Below are 17,758 nucleotides of genomic sequence, written 5' to 3' on the forward strand. Positions count from 1 at the left end.
AAGTCGAAATGTCGGTTCTACATTAATCTCGTAAATATCGTCGAATTCAAAGGATTGATAGTTTACATGCTATAATTACTATTAATTATAAATTACTCAACACGTTCAAATAAATGTCCTTATTAAATTTAAAATCCGTTCTCTACAGTTCAATATAAGTTTATAAATTAAAAAAAAAATTCTGCGGTAGATTTTAAGAATTTCAACACTGGAATAACACTGATATTACGAAAATCTTTAAGAGGTTGTAAGTTTTAATATAAATGTATAATATAAAATTCTTAATTTCTCTCCTATCAGAAACGTTATTACTTTTAAGAACTTTTCTAACAGCGTAGAACAACAGCCAGTACATTGTCATATTGTGAAGTTCTCCATTGATTCTTCAAGTTCGATGGAATTTATCAAATTAATATGGAGGCAGAATGTCGACTCTCTCATTGATCAGGAAAATATAGTTGACGTCTGTCCAGACGTGTGCAATATGTTAGTGCAAAATGCGACGCCTCAAAAACGAGAAAGAGAAAGATAAGATAAGGGGGGGAGGAAGAAAACGCTAAGTTAGCAGCGAACGGTTATTAACATGAGCGGAACATCGCGCGCTCATCTCGCGAGGGCGGGAGAAAGAGGGAATCGTGGAATTAAATAGAAATAGTTCCTCCCGTTCGGCCGGAACGGGAGTAGTTAACGTTTTACGCGCGACTTTGGATCGCCACGGCTCATAAAGCCGCCGAGGGAGCGCAGGTGTCGCCGGAAGGCGTTTTACGAGCCGGCGGAAAACGTAAATCGGAATACGACCTTCGTTACGGATCCGAGAAAACGGAATGTGGAGGACCATTTCGGGATCGAACGACCGCCCAGCGCCGTTCGCTCAACTCTTATCCACAGCGCAACATAATTGCATATGGGAGAACGTAAAGAGAGCACGTACGTCGTCTCTCCGATGCGCCGGCGATAGATTGTTAAGTCGCGCCATTGAAGTCTATCCGGCTGCTTGACCCTTTCACCTCCCAAACGGCTCTTTGATATTATCGATGCTTCGAAGGTGCGCGCATATTGTAATTACGATGTAGCAACGAGGGTATTAATCGAGGCGAACTCGGCTGAAGGTGTCGAATTCTTCGCTACGTTTCATTGCAAAAGAAGGGACTTCACGTGACGTAACGCGCTCTCTTATGAAACTCCTACATTCGGATTACTTTTTTTTTTCTTTCTTTCTTAATAGGGCGAGAAAGAATCTCGAGTTAACGAAATTTTGTGGACGAGTACGTAAGAGGAAGTGTAAAGCGACGGACAATTTCCAGCCCGTCGATTGAGTTTCATCACGTGTACGCGGTCTTTCAACAAAATGAAAATTCCGACAGGGAAGTGAGATCCGACACACGTCCTAGATCGTACATCTTTCGCAAGAATCCATAACGCAAGAGTTTCTCCTATCGAACGGGTTCCTACGTAACAAACAAAAAAAGGGCGAGTCCTGACGCATTAATCGGTACATTAATACGTCCGATATTCACCAACGTGACGACTCTCTCTTTCTCTCTCTCTCTCTCTTTCCGGCTCTCTCTTTCCTCAAAACCGGCTCTACGCCTCGACTGCCGTCTAAATCGTTTCTAATAGTGGCCGTTGTTAAAATCCAATTCACTAACACAGAGCGTTTAACGTACTGCGCCTGTTTCGCGAAAGGGTAGAAAGGTACATGGTCGATGATAGCCATCGTCGGGCTTCCACGTAGATCTCAGCCTCCTAGAAATAAAGACCTCTAGTTAAACGCAACGGAGAATTATTTTTTTTACCATTAATTCCGATCGTATCGATCAGCGCGGAGAAAGTGCATCCGGAATCAGATTAGATTCGCATATTGCGATACGAATTCACCCTCCGTTAGTGGAGCCGGCTCCACATTTTCTCTCTCATGCACTTTCACATTATTTCCTATGCTCGTTCTTTAAGATATTTCTGAGATTTCTTATTTTCTCTTGACTATCTATATATAACGAAGACAGAGACAAAATAACTAAAATACAGACAGAAATTCTTTTCTGCGACTACAATGTGAGACATATCATAATTAATAAAAATAATAAAATTATAATTGGAAGTTTTTTTTGCCAAAATAATTTTGACAAAATTCAACGACTCTTCCCTTTTTTTTCCCTGTCTATCTCTCTCTCTCTCTCTCATGCAATGAAGAATCCGGTGTCAATCCCGTTTTCTCATTTTACGATCGCAACAACATTGATCCGAATGCGCTCGCCGTCGCATCACGGCCCGATGCGATCGAGGCATCGAGAGAGTACGCTGCCGAGCTCCTGAATACGTCCAATCGCCGGGAGTGCCTTCTGGGAATCACTCGGATGCATTTAAATGCCCGCGCGCGCAAATAAACAAGCTCGTCCGTTGAATACTGATTGCCGGCCGATATGATATCCACGCCCGAACACCTATGTATCCGCCGTCGCCCTTATTACGTTGTTATACAATATACGGTAGGCGTCGGTTCGGCTTTAATTAGACGAATCTTTTACGCGCCATCACGAAGCCGAGACCCCGTGGGAATCGTCTGTTAATAACTGCGTTGTTATTCGTTCTCGGTGCCGGCACGGACTGAACACACATTTTAAAGTAACAGAGGATGTCCGAAAATCTATCGATGACTTTGTTGATTCAAAACTACCGAGTTCATATGACGGTGAAATTAAGACAGCTGTCCGATAGATGATATCAGGTCACCGGTATTAATAGAGATCAGTCCGATCATTAAAATCGCGCATCTTCCATTGATAACTAAATCCTGATTTTTGGTGACGAAAGCATCGGATTAATTTGCACACCTAATATGTATGGAGCTTTTCCAGGGGAGGGGGGGGGGGATCAGAGCCGTTTTATGACTTCGACGGGTTCAGATTTCAGCACGGTTGGACAATGCGCGGAAGTAATCCCTGTGTTTATTCGCGGCGCGATGGAAACGCGAGTATCGACGTGCGCGTAAGCCTCCCCCATTTTTCCGTATCTCTCACGCGTCAAACCCAACTCATCAAAGATTATATACCGGTTTCAATGGCTGCTTTTCAACGCGGCCCATCGGATACTTTAATCCGTCGCAGTGTATCGAATGCCTCCACGATGGCTCCTGTCGTTCGTTTACTTCGTCGCGGTTACACGAATGTCGAAATAAACGTCTGAGCGTTTCCCAGTTTTTCCCCTCTCGGCGACGTCCGTTTAAACCACGTTCGATGATATTGCGAGGCCGGCCTTCTTGCTGAATGCTATAATTAACGAGTGCCGCATCGGTAACGGTAAAGGATGCTGATTTACAGTTGCAGTCGCGATCGTTAACGATCGTCGTCGTCTCTGCAGCGTGTGACGCGCGATCGAAATCCGGAAGAGCCGAGGAGTCGCGACGCGAAAGAAGAGGCGCGTCGATTCGCGAGCAGTAAATGGCGTCAGCCGTCGAACGGAGAGATCAAGACGATCGAGAGATAATAATCGATCGAAGGATTTCAAGGTTAACTTCTCGAGACGTTTAACAGGTCTCTGCCAAAGACAGCGCACGCAACTGGTATTATCTGCAGCATTAATATAATTATCGCATAATTGGCGCGCTCGCGTTTCTCTTTCTCTCTTTTTTACTGTTGATCTCAACGATGAAAAAACGCAAGGAGCGAGCGTAAAAAGTGTGCGATAAAAATCACCTCTTGTCGCAGAGCGACGAGAGCAGCTTTTTATCAACTTGAATGACGAGAGTCATCATTTACATAAAAAGTAATTCTATATTTAGAACGTCATCGCAGTGGCTTTTCGCTCGACCTCGAGAACCGAAAGCGATCTAGATCTAAAATTGGGCGCGTGTAATAAGTATACGGTGTCGACTAGTTATATTGGTTAATAAATTTCATATCATAAATTATATCCTCTTTGAAATTTAATTTTTTTAGTTATACTGTCGTCGGAAAATTCCCGGAAGCTCGTCGTTTATCATTAAACGTGTATGTGGAATATTTGTATATTTGAATAATGTAATTTTTTTTTTACGTGTGTAAGTTGTTACTTTTGTGCTTCCTAAAGTCTTTCTTGTCATTTGCAATTAGTAGAAAAGACGAGCAACTATCGCACAGTCGATTAGTTGAGGAAACTTTCCAGCGACAGTATGTTCATAGATTGAAACAGAAGAGGAAAACGGCAAAAAAATCATTTAGTTATAGTTCAAGAAATATAAGCTATATTTTAATTTTCGTAAATTAATAATATCGGGTATGAAATTAATAACGTAATATCAATTAATAATATACCACTACTTTTTCAATAGTTTATATTTTAATAATTTTTTCGCAAATCAGAACGATTACTTTCAGTGTTTATCTATTCTACAGATTCGATCTATTAAACACACACATACACACACACACACACACACACACACAATATATATATACAATCGTAGTGTTTCCGAGATCAAAGATTATGCCACTGTGAAGAAACATAGTTAAAAATATTTGTGATACATAAAGTATGCCTCGGTAGACACTACAAAGTAGTTCACATGGCCCGCGAGACCAAACGAATTTTGACACATCTATCTTAGCGCGGAAAAGATGCAGCGCACGGCTTACATAAACCATCTCCGGGAAGACGTTATTCTCGTGCGGTCCGCGTCGGGAAAAATAGAAAAGGCGCACAGTCGGAAAAACAACAGGAGCCCAAAGGGAAAATAAACTAGTTCTCTAGTTTTAATTCGATCGCGCGACGCCACGTGTAGCCACGCGGTGGTGTGTGCTGCCCGTATTGGAAGGGAAAACGGTATCTCGCGGCGCGGATCGGACGGAGATACGAACAGAGAGGGACATGTGCTTGGCATTTTCTAGGGAGAAAAAGCCGACGGCCGAGGGTGAGGGTGAACGGGAAAAAAGCGTGGGAGCGCGACGATCGTGGAGCGACGTATTAAACAAAGGAATTAGAGCGCAGCCCGCTGCATACGTGGTGGACGGAAACTCGGTACACTTCTTTCTTTTTCTCTCTCTCGCTCTCGAACTCGTCGCGCGATGGTATAAACTTGTCGCGAGAAAGAGAAAAAGAATTTGCGGTCTTCTTCTCCTCCTTGTTTTCTTCTCTCTCTCTTTTTTCTTTAATCATTTCCCGATACGACTCGTGATGCTAACCGGTACTTTCTATAAACTTCGAATTTTATCCACTCTCAAATGGATTTCGACCGTTTCCGAGGAAAGGAACAGACCGGCGACGATTAACGAGCAAAGAGTAGGCGACGATTAACGAACAGGGAAGTAGGAGAAAAGGTACAGTTGTACGATGCGATAAAGCGAATAAATGAATTGATATCTCGAGATGAATTCTAGACTTCCAAGTTGCATATCCGCTGTTGCTGAAAGTCCGCCGATGATGTCGGCGGAACGTCGTCAAGATTTTCCGATAGGAAAGGCGCGTTGTATCGAAATCGATTGGAATAATATGCAGCTGTATACCACAATCAATAATTCGTACTACTATCAATAATTCGAGCTTGTTTAAATATAGATCCAAGCTGTATATCGTCTGTGTGACACTCGATCGATACTCGTGTGCTGGTCAACGCGAACCCGCGAATTCATCATAACGATTTTATAGAAGTACAGCAAAAAAGAAGAGAAAAATGTAATTTATAATTGTAAGACGCGGCTACAGGGAGAAAATAAGTCAGCAACGTTAGTGACGTTTTCGCGAACGTGCTGTAATTAATTAATATTTCACGTTTTCCTCGGCGATGATAGGATGACGTAAATCGAGCGCCTCGATTAGCTTAGCTACTCTAACAACTATACAAACATAACACGGAGAATCTTGCAGATTTCGACGTGATTTTGTGTTAAAATGCTCGACACCTGCGAGACCCTCGGTAGCTCGGCTAAGCTAAATGAATCCTTAATTGCTCGCCCACGCATATTTATCCGGCTTTTTCTCCTTCTCTTAACCTCGAATCACGGACGGTGTATGTGTGTGTGTGCGCACGCGTGGTGCGTTTCTATCGAGGTGAGCTTCTCGTGAGCTGGAAGCGGAACCGCACTACCTGCCGAGCGTTGTGTTAGAAATATGGAGCGCACGTGTGCGTTTAATTTACATATATGTAGATCCCCATTCACACGTGCAGCGCATTTATACATACGAGTGTCCCACACAAAGGGACTGTTGCATTATGTATCGCGGTGCCACCCTCGTAAAAAGTCGCACGATTTCTCTTTTCACCGTTAACCCCATCCGAGTCGACTGGACTTCGCCGGAATACACCGATTCCACGGTGCTTTTACACTGATTTTCCTTGCCGGAGAAATCGGACGTACGGAACTTCGGCTTATTTCCCGAAACGTTTCGCACACGTGCGGAGTAAAAGAAGATCGTACGGGTCGCAATTAGGACTTTTCTTTCCGGTGAGTTTCACAACGCATCTGGTATTCAATAGGAAAATGTATCTCTTGGAAATTATTATTAACAAAAAACAAATTCTCCTACTGGATACGTGATGCGTTCAGAAATTTATTGGAAAAAATGTCACATCTTTTCGCGACTGATTATACATATAGTTTTTTTTACCGTTAATGTAAGTGCGATATAAATATGAATGTCATGAATGTGCGCTACTTTGTTTCACCATGTCTATCGAAAAATTTAACCAAGATATACATAAAACTTATTCTGTGAATTTTTTGAACCTTTTAAGCCTCTAATTGAAAAAGCATAAAAATGTTCTTTAAAGTTTTTCTGATTGGAGCATTGACACATTTTCAGTACATACAAGTTGCAGAATTTCCGCTATCAGGTAAATATCTACACTAACTAATAGTTAGAAATGTCAATTTGGAAACTTTTAGTAGTTTTCGTCACATATCGAGCAATGTTTCGATTTATTTTCGCGCGTACTTTCACCGTGTGGAGGCATTTCTAATTCTGTGCAGCCAATACGACATAAATTTTGCAGAATTTTCAGAGGAATGAAAGACACAGAGAGAAAAAAACCACACGTGCCTCTTACAACAATAATATCGATTCTGTAACGTCTTTTCGACACTGCCCGATTCTCACCTCTTACGATCTGATATTAGTCGAGTTATAATCGAGTACAACTCGATAATAGAAAAAAAAGAACGCGCTAACAAAGATGGCTATTAGTATGTGTCAGGAAACGTAATTCTCGACATCGACATCGCGCCAATCAATCTCTGGGAAATAATTGCGCCGCGTATATCACCGACGAAATGACCCCGTTGTTAGGCGGCCGTCCATCGTATTATCGAAGATGCAAAATTATAATGGAGAAGGCCATTGCTCAGTAAATTACACTTCATGCTTTAATAATTTGATGGAATAACTTCCAGAAATTCACATCGTGGAGACAATTTTAATACAGCTTGATGTTATTTCGATAGACTGAACCGCGTATTTTTACACTGAAGAAAGGAATTAGCTGTCCATATAATAATACAACGGAAATTCAGTTACCAGACCTAGTTTTTAACCGTGGTAGCTAAAGACTAGATACCGGGACAAAAAGAATTAGTTAAACAGAATTAGTTAAATTAACTAAATTTCAATCGTATTATGTCGACAGCTAATTTTTATCCGTGAGAGCTAGTTTTTAGCTGTAGGAGCTAATTCTTTTTTTCGCGTACTAGCGGCAACTGTAAATTGGTCTTTTATACACACGGTATGTGTTTGAAAACTATGAATGTAAACAATATCTGTATATATTAATAACGTAAGATCCGTAATTTCATGTAACAACGTGAAAAAGGAAATCAAATACAACCGATCGATACTCCGAGCCCGACGATCGTAGTGTCTAAACTCGCGCCGATATCGGGCCGATTCTTCTGCGTGAGCGATAGACATCGCTGCTGTTTAGGCCACTGCAAAATTCCGTCGTTTCTCCCGCAGCAAAATTCCGCTCCTATTTTATGGAACGGCGTCGATAATCGCCATAGCCTGGATAACGGACTGGAAGGCGGTGTGCAAGCATATCCCATTTTACGGCAGCAAATACGAGAGAGAGGATTCGCGGAGATAATGGAACGATCCGGAAGGGTGAAACGGTGCGAACGACGCGAACGACTGAAATCACGACAGACCCTCGGGATCTTTCCTCGCGATCATCGCTGGAATTCGCCGTCGAGCTTTTCTCCCCCCTCCCGAGGAACAATCTCCGCGCCGAGTAGACGAAAAAATCGCGGCGCGAATCTGTACCTTTCGCGAAATAAAATTCTCCCGTCCGACGGAAATCGGACGTTTCGACGGTGAGCGAGAGTGGGCGAGAAAAAAAAAAAGAACGCCCGAACAGGGACTCGAACCCTGGACCCTCAGATTAAAAGTCTGATGCTCTACCGACTGAGCTATCCGGGCGTTGAAAGCCAAGTCCCCTGTGGACTCTTACGAGGCGTAACGCCCATTATAACTGTCTTATTGAAACTGATATCGGTTCTCGTGAGTTTCAGATGCCCGGAGTGATAACGAGCTCGCGATCACGCGCGATAAGCGGGCGGGATAAAAATGCGCAACCTTAAAAAGTACGCTTGGCGACACGTTTATGTATACTTCAAGTGCGACTACGTTCCTGTGCACGAGGTACCTGCGCTGATAGGAAGGAAATTATAGTTATTTTCGACGCCAAAGATATTATAGATATTATAGTAACGCTTATTAGAAAATCGGCTTTCCCGACCGTAATTCTTTTACTATGATGATTATAGTTACAAATGTACCAAATATTTTTCTCTCAGTGCGATACTATAGTAACACTTGCTAAAAAAATAAAAATAACAATAATTTGCTATCAACGTGTTGAAATATATATATGACATAAGTTATACTTCAGCGTTGATGTAATTTAGAGGAGGAGAGAATACCGATAAATACTAATCGAAAGTCTGGCGCATTGTGCGATTCAGCGTGTTATCGCTGCAATCCCTTAAATTATAGTAGCATCTTTGGAGTCGCGGAACAATTATTATTATCCTGCGGCTGCGAGCACAAGATAACGCCGCGAGTTCGGGCACGGTACATTTGCAGGAAGATGATACTCGGGACATGCAGAAACGCGAGTCGCTGTAAATTACAAGTAACGCTGTGCAGCGGAGGTTAATCGATCTCGCGGATTACTCCTCGAGAGGAAGTCCGAGTCCGGCATTTAGTTCCAATTTTCCAAGTGCAAACGCTCGCATTAACCATGCGGTTACAAATTACGGTAATTTCGCACAACCGTGTCAAGCAGATGTGCGCCGTGTGCATAAGCGTTATACAGGGTGGCACCCGGTATAATAATCGCTTTTATCGTTTCCACCGTGCGAAATTAATCTCGAAGGTAAGCCCACTTCAAACTCGCCAAGCAGAAGAAAAGTGATAAATGATTTTGCGATCAATTTCGATCCTAAAGGTCGGCCCTGTCGCAGAAGCAACGTACAATTATCGCTTGTAACAAAAAGAAAAATGTTAATTCGCTAGTACGGTCGTTATTCTTATTTCTGGAGGTAAGCACAGCAGCGATAGTCGTGATGTAGATAAAAATCAAGGCCATCTCTGATAAGAGAGACAAGTCTAAAATGCCGCTTCATCCGTGACTCACACAAGCAACACGTAACGCCGGGATCCGGCTGGATCCTAACGTGTTGTAGAATTATTTAATCACGCTTCATCGAGTTTTATCTCCCCATCCTGGCGCGATAAGCGACGGACTCGAATTTACGGTAGCCGCGTATTGCCTTCTTAGCGAACAATCGGGGACTTTGTAGTGACGCGCCACTGGCCGATCTTCCTTCGATATATATCGCAAACACGACGGAAAGAATCTCGTATCGCTTCGAAATAATGTCTACAAGAAACGCGTTACGATGCATCGCTTTTTGCCACGGTTATCGTTGCGAAAAATCCACGCGATTACGTGGACTCCAACCGGTTTCGTAAAAAAAGTTCCACTTAAAATTGAGAAGGAAATATATTTTTTTGCACGACAAATAAACCGATCAAGCCGATAAATATAATACCGGCCAACAACACAGCGGCGATCGTAACATAAAAACGTCATTTGGATCCCCGAATTTAAATGTCCGCGATACATTACGCCAGTAAAATATCGAAATGGAGAGAATGTTGCTCGACTCCCGCGACACGGTTATCTAGATACAATACCAATTTCGAAGCTTCGAGAGTCGTGAAAGATTACAGAGGAACATTCTATCGCGAGTTTCGGTGGAAGACGAGTTCTTTAACGAATTCTTTTAACGTTTTTTAATGGAGTTTTAATGTGGCTGAAATAATTGTAGCCTTACAATGGAAAAGTGTTTTCCTGCCAATAGTTCAGGAAAGATGTGCATGACGCACCTGTTCGAAGAAATTATTCATAAGAAAACGTGCAGTTATTTGATATTTATATATATATAAAAAAAGAAAAGAAAAGTTAAATATAAATATTGAAAGACGAATAATTATGTGTCCCCTTCGAATATATTATCTCTATAAAAATCTCAACATATAGAAATCATTTCTATCAAGATTTCGTTACGGCCGGAAATGTTTACCCTCGAACCACTGTCCGCTGCTGTCCCGCGGGATAATCTCTGCAACGAAACAATCTTTTTCGACGCGGGAATGCACAGACGCGCAAGCACGCGTTATTGTTTATGGCACCGTTGGCGCTCCCGCTGCAATCCCGCAAAATCGTCAAGACGCAGTAATGCTCCGCGGCCTTGACACGGAACGACTCGTGTTACGGCGACGCGGGGTCAAGCCATGGATTATCGCCGGCTAATTAAATATCCGCGGTTTTTCGCTGCATCGGCTATTTGCACGAATACATTCTTCCCCGCGTCGTTTCGCCGTTTAACGGACGACACGGGCAACAACTGGGAATGTAATATGCGAGAAACCTTTGCAGCCAGGATCATCGTTCTAAGGAGTTTCTCCACGATGCTTCTCCATCCGCGCGGTCTCTCTCTCTCTCTCTTCTCTTTCTCCCTTCGTCCATTGTGGTCTTCTTCTTATTATTTTTTTTTTCATCTTTATCGACACGTTACGCGTCTGGCTGATTGTGTCCTTAGCAATTGACGCACGCGGCAATCGTCGTGATTTACGACAGAAACAAAAAGTTTTTACGCGATCGACTCGAAGTCTAAATACGCTAATAACGAGCCGGTTAAAACGTCTGCACTTACTTCTGCGCGACACCCGCGATAACCCGAGACGCCGCCATGAACACCGAGGAAATGCAGACACCGAGATAAATCCTATGGAAAGATTTTCCTTGTTTTCGGCAATATTCACGAGCGCCTTTGTCCGTTATTCCTCTACCTACTTGGTCGGGTGAGGGAAACGCTTCGCCGTGCGGGCGATATTTTCACGCGAATTAATAGCGAACAGCCGAGTTAAATTACCCGACGGATAATGAAATTCACGACGTTTTCCCACGATATCCGACAGATATTTACTGCGGGCAACGAGAAAATCGGAGCACTGTGAGCGAACCATAATGGTTCCTTCGATTCAGGGTCGTCGCCCAGAACCAGCACCGGAGTTTCCCAACGTAAAGATTCTTGGCAGCCCGCCAGTGACTTCCCGATGTGTCAACTTCTCGATATTAGGAGTTACGCGATACAACAATAGGCGCCTTGCCGAGGAATAATTCCACGAGCGCGCTCGAACAGCTGCTGCGATAGCTAACAATTCAATTGATCCAGAATAATAAGTGGACAGTAATATTTCAGCATTCTGTTGGTTATCACTTCCAACATTATCGTGAATCCGTAACACATACGGTGAATCGCGTACATGTCGAATTTGGCGCAATAAGGCTTAATGTATCGCATTTTCAAAAATTCAGTATCGTGTCAGTCACGAATGAGCTTTCCTGGATATAGAGAATTCGCGAATAAATAATCCGATCTGTGACGCTGCGAACCGAAGTGAAAAAATAGTCTCGATATCGGAGACCGAAACAAAGGAATAACCGATGGGGAAACCGAACGGAGAAATAGCGAAATCGATTTTAGAATGTGACGTGTTAATTATCTCGCTCAATTTATATTGCTTCTAGATTAAGGGTTTCTTTGTATGCACAAACTCGCTCGCGGCCAAACTGCTTGCAAGTGACACACAGCAACAATATCACGCTATATGTACGCGTTGCATCATGTTTTAACTGCACGTCAATACGTCAGTATTGAACCTCACAAGAAAACGAACTCGTTTCGCGACATACGTTCCATACTGCGTGATTTATTTGTTCCTCGCAGCGCGTTACGCAGCTACCCATGCGTATATTTGTTTGCAGCTCTTTAGTGATTTACAATTTCACCCCGCGAATATATTTTCAACGACGAAAAATAGACCAAAGTGAAAAATATGGAAAACTATCGGAAAGCAATCATCGACGAATAATACTTAACATACTATTTTCTGATAACCTTTGCCACTAAAATAACGATGATAATTTACAACTGCTGCTTTAGTTAAATATTATTATTAATATGAAATAAATATATATTTCGTCGCATATACGACTGAAATTACTTACGTAGTAAAAAAAATGTTCGATGGAGAGCGTCGGAAGAAAATGTCATTTAATAAATGCAGAAAAATATATTTTTCAGATGTGAATAATGTGTTTAAGTACTGAGAGAAAAAATTTGAAATTTTGTGAGGTAAGTATTTCTTGTAACATTTTCTTCGATATTTATTGATTAGAAAAAATTTGATTGTGATGAAATATATCTTTTATATATATTTTTGTAAAATATACCTGAGTTTTTTTTATTAATTGATTTATTTGTTAGAAATAAAAGTTTATTTCGACGTATTTAAATGAACGCTTATTTCTATAAAATAAATCTTATATTTCGCAAATAAATTTTTAAGTCTCTTTTTTCTCAGTGTGTAGCCTAGTCTTTTCACTCATATGAACGAAAAAGCATATAATACATAATCATTAGAATGCGACACATCAATAACACTGACTTGTCAATGGAATTCAATGTAACGACAAAAGAGGTCGAAATGACTTGTAACGAGCGACTGATAACAAATGATTAAAACGTACCACCCACCGTAATCGGCAACGAGTCATGCAATACCGCATCAAATTCACGTCATTTTAACGATTGCGGCGTTTCGTTGAAACGTACACAACTAAGAGATAAGCCCGAGCAAAATCGAATAAAAAATACTTGAACGATGATACTAGCCTGGATACATAAAAATGGCAAAGTCTTAAAGATTAAAATTAGTATAACTAGACCAACTAATGGCTTATTTTCCACGAATTATGTCAACATTTCTTGATCGACGTCCAATGATACATAGTTGCTAATACCGTGCGAGTACCAAACAGAGAAAAACAGGGTACACTGAACAAAAAATAAGAGAATTTCATCGCAAAATTGAAATGAATTCTCACATATGTCCTTCGTTCTAACATAAATCAACGTGAGAAAGAAGTGAATCGACTTAAAAGGATGCCATTTTCCATTTTAAGTTTCCCATTGTAGGTTCGAGGATCGATTTGGTGACTAATACGTCAGGTATGGCTGCACTGTATCACCATCGGTCAGCCCATTCTTGTACCACCACACGCGCAAATCCGACCGGATCGGGCTAAGCTTTTGTGCGTGAAACCAAGAGCTCGGTGATTAACCCAGAAAACCCATTGGTCTTCCTCGTACGTCGACCCGCGCACAGATAGAGAGAATGAAAAAGTACGGAGGCACGACGAGGAAGAAGAGAGGACCGATGCACTAGACTTTCTAAGAATCACACCGAGCATCCCTTGGAAGGGTGCCAGTCACGTCGAATCTCAAATATAGGTGGATTATGCTACTCTCACACTGAGACGCGACTCGATCGACTCGCGGAGATTGGCCTTGATCGTCGGTGTGTCGGATTGGATTTTTCCACGATGTAAAACTCTCTTCTCGAGTGGGTAGCAAATCATCGCAATAACGTGTGAAAAAATATCGTTTTCATTCATTTATGTTATATATTCGGACTCTCTGTCATCAGTGACATCACACGGTGATTCATGAAAAAAATATTTCGCGATGTGCAATTTGTCTCAAATAAGTGAGCCACCTCCTAGCAAGTAGCCCGGCTAGCTCAGTCGGTAGAGCATGAGACTCTTAATCTCAGGGTCGTGGGTTCGAGCCCCACGTTGGGCGAGGTCTTTTTTGTATTCTCTCGATTCTTTCGACGGAACCTCATGCCTATCGAATGAGTCAGCCGAGATCGAGCAGCCCGGCTAGCTCAGTCGGTAGAGCATGAGACTCTTAATCTCAGGGTCGTGGGTTCGAGCCCCACGTTGGGCGAGATTTTTTTTTATATTCGCTCGATTCTTTCGGCGAAAACTTTGTGCCCATCGAATGAGTCAACCGCGAGCAAGCAGCCCGGCTAGCTCAGTCGGTAGAGCATGAGACTCTTAATCTCAGGGTCGTGGGTTCGAGCCCCACGTTGGGCGAGATTTTTTTTTATATTCGCTCGATTCTTTCGGCGAAAACTTTGTGCCCATCGAATGAGTCAACCGCGAGCAAGCAGCCCGGCTAGCTCAGTCGGTAGAGCATGAGACTCTTAATCTCAGGGTCGTGGGTTCGAGCCCCACGTTGGGCGGATAAATTCTTTTTTTCTCCCCCTTAAACACGTGCTTCCAAATCACGCGATAACCACCTGTTCTCGAAGGCAATTCGCGAGCGTGACTTCGCTCCCGATGGTCATCAGGAGCAATCGAATATGCAAAAATAATTCTATTTTGACACGCGCGACAAATATTGATTTTCGCTTATCTTCGAGTGTATTTTTCCCGAGCACGCAAACACGTAAAATCGTTGCGCCGCAATCTTATCTGGACGGACCTTGCGGACGGAGCGTCGGGCGATATTGCAGTGGTAAGTTTCCTTGCGATAGCGACACCCATTCGTCGATCTCGCTGCCATCCCTTTCGGTATCGCGCTGTTACAACAAGCGTGTTACGTCAGGTTACGTCCGCGCATGCTTTTATCGTTATCGTCGGAGCTCATTTTTTAGCTCGCATCAGATTAAGACGGAATACACGGGCCTCAAATTAAATCCCGGAGACGTCGAGCAGCTCGACGAAACAATGAAGAGAATAATGGTCGGGGATTGAGTCAACATTTGGACATCGGAACACGACTGCGCTCACACAAAGCGCACCGAAACGAAACCTCGAGGCACCCTGCCGTTTCCGCGTGTCCGACGACACGTCATCGTCCGGCACCCACACACACGGATGCCATCGAGACGAATCTTCTGCAGACACGCGGAATGCATGGGACAGGTGCGCTTGTCCGTTGCGTGCGAGAATTTCGAGAAAGGCGCGCGCGGAGGTGGAGGAAGAGGACAAAGAGGACGGGGTAAGGCGAAAGGGAATGGGATCCAACACGGTGTGGAATAGAACACCGGGGTGCCAGGTGTTCCGAGAGGTTATTTTCGATTGCAGTTTCACCGAGTGCCGGTGCACGGGAACCGGGGGAGGGCCCGCGCAGAGTCGTGTATTTTTAGTGGTTGCACGCGGCATGCGGCACACCACCGCGACGTTTCGACACGAACCGAAATAAGATGTTTATCGAACCGCTCGTCGGCCGGATCGTCGGGCGAGGTGGCGGCTTTTGAGCGAAAGTGGACCGGCCGATCGAGGGTCGCGCGATCGGCGGCGCGGCGATTCGCTTTCGCAAGGAGGTGAGCCCGCCGACGGTGATTGAGCGGCCCCTTTGCCCGCTTCCGTAAGTCGGGTAAAGTGATACGTGGGGCTTGTTAATCCTGAGAGTAACATCCGCGATTTTGATGCTGAAATAACATGAAAAGTCTCTCGGCTCTACGTCACGATGAAGGTCATACAAATTGTGGCTTTTTGCATGTTTTTCATCTTTTATGAATCACTGAGTTGATTCGTTGCTTTTTTTCTATTGTTTTTGCAAACTGGTTGTCGCCAGGAAACCAGTTATCTCACCGGATCAGGCTGGTAATCACATAGACCCAACTGTTTTTTTTTTTTCTTAATTTACAATTCATTTAGTTTTTATTATTGCCTGAATTATTCTTCTATAATTCCTCGAAGCTGTAGGATTGCCTAATAACCTTGCATGATAAAACGATTCCTTAAAACTTTTATTTCAAAAGTTTCCTCAACTTTTAACCCTCCATCAGTCGCAATATTTCTCATCCACGCATAGTTACAGTGTATTTCACAAAAGTTGAAAGTCAACCGAGTGATAGAGAAATAGGAGGAGGGAGTAGCATATTGCATAAAACATAAAAGAAGGGATAAGCGAAAGAAAACGCGTGTAGGCCTCGTAGGCCTAACATATTACCGGCAGGGGTAAGCTGAAAAGAGGGTGGTCGCGCCCACTTTGGTTCGACGACCGCTCGACGAGGGCTCGGATTCGTGCGAGCGCTTTAGGCAGACTACTCACGATCGCTCGCGATTATTTCGGGAAACGGCGCGCTGCGGAAACCTCCTACGCGCGCTATCCGTTCTATTAGAAACGCGGCAGGTCGTTGACGTGGAACCATGTTGAAAAACACGAATACTCTTTTATCGATAGATATCGTCGCTCGATATCGCGGCCAGCCCTGTCTGACGACTGCACGCTTCTCGCCGTCTAATCCGTTTTTGATTGTTGGTGACGCATTGTCGTGAGATGCACTTGTCGATGACATGATTCTTTCAATACGCTCTTGGTGTCTGTACCGCGAGAGTACAAAGTGTCAAGTTCGGATTAGGTTTATCTCGTCGACGATTAGGTACTTTCGGGGCGGCCGGGCATCACCATAACTGTGCGTTTATTGAAATGAGGGGACCGAATCGTGATTGTCTGGTAAAACGTCGCATCCACGCGTGGCGCGCCTTTATTTACTCCCGGAGATCGATTGACATCGATCTGCTAAACATAGTCATGAGAAGCGGGACGACGGCTGAGAAAGCCCGCGGACAGCAACAGCGTGCCCGTTTGGCTCCTGGCTACACGATCTAAAGATGAAGATGTTGGAAAATTTGAAGTTTTTTTGTCGCATTTCGAAAAATTAGCTTTTCAAAGTCATATTCGATGCCATATTATTAGGTGTGCAAATTAATTCGGTGCTTTCGTTACGAAAACTTCAGATTTATTAATTAATGGAATTACAATTTTAATGATCAAAATAATTTCTGTTGTTTTATGAATTTATACTTCTTTTGTTCAAGCATAAAAATCTCGAGAAACAATGTAATTTCGACTGTGAATGGATCTCTGTAAAAATCAATATTGTATCATTTTATGAATATCGCGAAAGCACAAGATCTCATTTCTCAGACTTACGATACTTCTGCGCCGGGATACACATGGAATTAGGTCGATGGTGCTGAAACTCAATCCACATTGTGAAGCATCTGGGAGCTGCGAAGCTTACTGCGAAACAACTCCAAGCTGCTTATTGACTTGTTGTTTTGCTCCGTCGCGAGTTCAAGAGTACACAAGTGGCAGCAGATGGCGAGGATTCAAGAAAAGTTCGTCTTAAGAAACTTAAAGTCGAGAGGATGCGTCGGATCTGCGCGTTAGCACCACCTCTCTCTCGCAGCCAGAAGCAGTTTACTGTTTACTTCCATACATTAAAGAGCAACTCGCGAAAAAGCAATTCTGCGAGACTACATTGTAGTAAACGATACCGTATCTTTCCGTACGGAAACGTTACGTGCAAACAAAAGGAGAGAATAGACGCAAATGGGGAAATCAGTGGGGGGGGG

The 17,758-nt window shown here is 43.2% G+C and overlaps 1 protein-coding gene, 1 long non-coding RNA gene and 5 other non-coding genes across 7 annotated transcripts in view; 5 read left to right on the forward strand and 2 right to left on the reverse strand.

Annotated features, from left to right (window-relative positions):
* LOC106744814 overlaps positions 1–17,758 on the reverse strand; it is a 206,166-nt gene that overhangs the window by 78,367 nt on the left and 110,041 nt on the right. The window lies entirely within an intron of this gene.
* Trnak-uuu lies at positions 8,313–8,385 on the reverse strand. Its single transcript has one exon. It is a non-coding gene; the product is annotated as a tRNA-Lys (tRNA).
* On the forward strand, positions 14,111–14,183 carry Trnak-cuu. Its single transcript has one exon. It is a non-coding gene; the product is annotated as a tRNA-Lys (tRNA).
* Positions 14,258–14,330, forward strand: Trnak-cuu. The gene has a single exon. It is a non-coding gene; the product is annotated as a tRNA-Lys (tRNA).
* On the forward strand, positions 14,407–14,479 carry Trnak-cuu. The gene has a single exon. It is a non-coding gene; the product is annotated as a tRNA-Lys (tRNA).
* Positions 14,556–14,628, forward strand: Trnak-cuu. Its single transcript has one exon. It is a non-coding gene; the product is annotated as a tRNA-Lys (tRNA).
* The window catches only part of LOC106744821, an 18,842-nt gene continuing 16,696 nt past the window's right edge, over positions 15,613–17,758 (forward strand). The window contains exon 1 of the long non-coding RNA XR_001374487.1: positions 15,613–15,714. This is a non-coding gene — a long non-coding RNA (uncharacterized LOC106744821). The remainder of the gene's footprint in view (positions 15,715–17,758) is intronic.

This window comes from Dinoponera quadriceps, unplaced genomic scaffold (assembly GCF_001313825.1).
Source record: "Dinoponera quadriceps isolate SergipeBrazil2010 unplaced genomic scaffold, ASM131382v1 scaffold1308, whole genome shotgun sequence".
In the NCBI taxonomy this organism is placed as follows: domain Eukaryota; kingdom Metazoa; phylum Arthropoda; class Insecta; order Hymenoptera; family Formicidae; genus Dinoponera; species Dinoponera quadriceps.